This window comes from Macrotis lagotis, chromosome 6 (genome assembly GCF_037893015.1).
Source record: "Macrotis lagotis isolate mMagLag1 chromosome 6, bilby.v1.9.chrom.fasta, whole genome shotgun sequence".
Taxonomy (NCBI): Eukaryota; Metazoa; Chordata; class Mammalia; order Peramelemorphia; family Peramelidae; genus Macrotis; species Macrotis lagotis.
The window spans coordinates 162698063-162701913 of NC_133663.1; the positions used below are offsets into that span (position 1 = coordinate 162698063).

Here is a 3851-nt window from a genome sequence, read left to right on the forward strand (position 1 = left end):
TAGATTGATTCTGCCTATTAAAGGACGGGAAACATCTTCATCCTATATACTGAAACCATCAATAGTCATAGTAGTCAAATCTGCCCATCAAGTTTATTCTAATCTTTTTTCATTTACTACTTCCAAATCCTGAACCCAATCTTTACTAAATGCAGTCAAAAAAGATTCAAAATAATCTTAAAGGTACACAGAACTTTAGAGTAACAAGGAAACTTAATAGATCTTCTAGTTCTGCCCCAATTTTACAAGCTTGGGTAAAGAGAGGTGAGACTAAAGACAGAATAAAATAGGAGGCAGAACTGGGACTCCAACCCAGTTCTTCTGAATTTTTTGAGTTCTAGTTCAGTATTTTGTTCTTGTTAGAGAAAAAAATTCTACATTTCCCAGAATTTTCTGGCACTGAGACTGAAGTAGTGCTTGACTGTTCTTGAATTAAATCTTGTACTTCCAAAAAACAGAAGAGATTCTGTTTAAGAACTAAGTCTTTCACAGAGACCACTCTGTCACTAGACAGAAGGGAAGATATTTATGATAGTCTGAATTCAGAAAATAGGGTCATTCTACCTATTTCTAGAAATGGTTTCAAGGAACAGGAATACCCAATGTTCCTTAACACAAGAAAAGAAGTAGAAAAAGTTGGTGGCATGTTCCATGGATAGCATCATTCATTTACTCATTCGATCATTCAATAATTGAAACACTGAGCGTCCACTCAAAAGAATCTTCTCTTGGCATGGTGGAGAGATACAAGGAATAATGAAATAAATCCTGCCCTAAAGAAACTTATTATCTCATTTGATCCTCCCAACAATTCTAGGAGTTAGATGCTATTATTAACCTCATTTCACAGATGAGAAAACTGAGGTAAATAGGAATTAAGTGACTTATCTAGTTTCACACATCTAATAAGTATATGAAGTTAAAGTTGAACTCAGATCTTCATGATTTCAAGTCAGGAAGGAGGGAAGGAAGGGAGGGAAGGGAGGGAAGGGAGGGAAGGAAGGAAGGAAGGAAGGAAGGAAGGAAGGAAGGAAGGAAGGAAGGAAGGAAGGAAGGAAGGAAGGAAAGGGAAGGGAAGGGAAGGAGGGAGGGAGGGAGGGAAGAAGGGAAGAATGATCTATTGAGCATTTACTATATACCAACTACTGTGCTAAATACTAGAGTTACAAATATAAGTAAAGAGGAAAACAATTGAGATAGATGAGTTGGATTTTTGTTTTAGCCATTTTTTTGTTTTAAAAATCCAATTAGTAATGCTATATTAAGCCCAAGAAGGAGAGTAATGAATATGTGATCTACATCCAAATTTCCACATTTGGTAGAAATTCTATATGAGCCATGGAAAAACTGGCACTGGGACTCTTTAAAAATGGCAACAGATAGTCCCCAAATGTGTGCACTTCCATTTGAATAATGCAGCTTCCGTATGGTTACTGTGAAAGAGGGATTTGCATTCTGACACAGCTCCCTCCCCTTCTGCCCATATAGCTACCCTATTATGACATCATAATACACAGTCACTAAGTCAACAAACATTTATCAATCATCAATCATCTACTATGTGCCAGACATTGCCAGACAAAAAAAGTCCTGTTTCTACTTTCAAGGAACTTACAGCAGAATTAAGGTTGAAAACATGCACATAACTTTGTACAAACAAGTTATACAGGGGATAATTTAAAGATAATCTCAGAGGGAAAGCACTAAGACCAATGAAGACTGACATGGAGTTTTTAACTAAATTAGAAGGAAGCTAGGAAACCAATGAAGAGGGAAAGGATTCTAGGCATGGGCAGGCAGGGGAGGAGGGAGTGAAGTCAGCAAACAAAGATACACAGTCAGTAAATGGAGTATCTTAAGAGAAAAATCACAGGCCCCACCCCGGGCTGGAGGCCGCTTCAGCTGCCTCTTCCTCCTCCACGTGCTGTTCTGGGCCACATGCAACAGGCCCCCGCGATACCATGGGACAAATGCAGATGTGACCATGGAAGGAGAAGGAACTGGACCTTGTAAACGAATGAAGGTGGAGGCAGTTGATCCTGTCTCACCTTTGAACTTTGACAGCCCTGATGCTCTTTTTGGAAGTTTGATTTCACCCATCAAGATCGAAACTTTTTTCAAGGAATACTGGGAGCAGAAGCCCCTTCTAATTCAGAGAGATGATCCATCACTGACTGCTTACTTTCAGACTCTTTTCCAGTTAACAGATTTGAAGAACCTGTGCAGACAGGGGATGTACTATGGAAGAGATATAAACATGTGCCAATGTGTGAATGGGCAGAAGAAGGTGTTAAATAAGGGTAGCAAAGTTCATTACCTCCAACTGAGAAAAGATTTTGATCAGAAGAGGGCAACCAACCAGTTCCACCAGCCACAGAGATTTAAGGATGTGCTATGGAAAATCCAAGAGAAGCTGGAATGTTTTTTTTGATCTCTGGTTGGATCTAATGTGTATATAACTCCCTCAGAGTTCCAGGGTTTGCCCCCACATTATGATGATATTGAGGTGTTTATCTTGCAACTGGAAGGAAAGAAACACTGGCGTCTGTACCAACCTACTGTGCCCCTTGCTCTAGAGTACAATGTGGAGTCAGAGGACAGGATTGGGGCACCAACACATGAGTTCACATTAAAACCAGGGGATTTGTTATACTTCCCTTGAGGGACCATCCATCAAGCTGACACTCCTTCTGGGCTAGCCTATTCTATTCATGTGACCATCAGCACCTACCAGAACAAGTAAATATCCTTCCACTCTTCTCACTGCCTCCCTCTTTGAAGGACTCATTGACATGGCCAGTTGGTCACCTCCAAGAAAAGGATAACAAGGTTCTACTGCCTCACATGGGGAATCAAGGCCCTTCAGTAGAATTTGATTGCTAACTTTCGTGTCTTGGGTAAATTATTTATTGTCTTCCATTATTTCCATCTGAAATAACAGTAGGTCAGACATTAAGGGTAGGAGTAACTAAATTTCCTCACACAAGTATTTTGAATTTGAATGTGTGGAGAATGATTGTAAGGGACAAGCTTAATTGGGTAAGTGACAAAGACTGCATTCTTTGGAAATCCACAAAAAAATCCCTAAAACAATTAGTGATATCATTTATGCAGTTGAGTTTCTTTCATTTCTTGTATTTGTGGGAAAAGTTATAAAAAGCAGTTATGAGAATTATTAGCTATACTAGAATTATTTTAAAAACATTCTTTCTAAACAATTTTGGAAAGGAAGCTTGGAAAAAAAGGAATTTTTAACCTGGGGTTCAACTTTCAAAAAATTTGGGTTTTTTTTGTTTTTTGGGGGGTTTTTTTGCAAAGCAAATGGGGTTGAGTGGCTTGCCCAGGGCCACAGAGCTAGGTGGTTGTTGGGTGTTTGAGGACAGATTTGAACTCAGGTACTTCCGACTCCAGGGCCGGTGCTCTATCCTCTGTGCCACCTAGCTGCCCTCAAAAAATTGTTAACCGTATTTCAATGTAACAATTTTCTTTGTAATTCTGTGTTTTTTATTTTATGCATTTTTAAAAAAAGTATAAGACAGGTCCATAGACCTTACCAGATTGCCAGAGAGGGGATGGGGTGGTTCAGGCCATAAAGTTAAGAAAGTTACTGATCTTGTAAATCTAATTAGTTAATGTTTACTCCTAGTTCTTCAATCAAAATTTTTTTTAGCTCAGAAGTGTGAAGAGACAGATTTAGGCACTATCCATAATAAACAAACCAAAATTTTTTTATTAATCTGAAAAAAAAGAGAAAAATCACAAGGGGGCTTGTGTTACTTAATACAGAGTGGGAATGTATTGGAAAGGAAAATGAAAGAAACTGGAGAGGTAGGAGGGAGTCAGGTTGTGAA

At 38.8% G+C, this 3851-nt stretch overlaps 1 pseudogene; it reads left to right on the plus strand.

Annotated features, from left to right (window-relative positions):
- Positions 1 to 1727: 1727 nt before the first annotated feature.
- LOC141491218 (ribosomal oxygenase 2 pseudogene) lies at positions 1728 to 2883 on the plus strand (annotated as a pseudogene).
- The last annotated feature ends 968 nt before the right edge of the window (positions 2884 to 3851 follow it).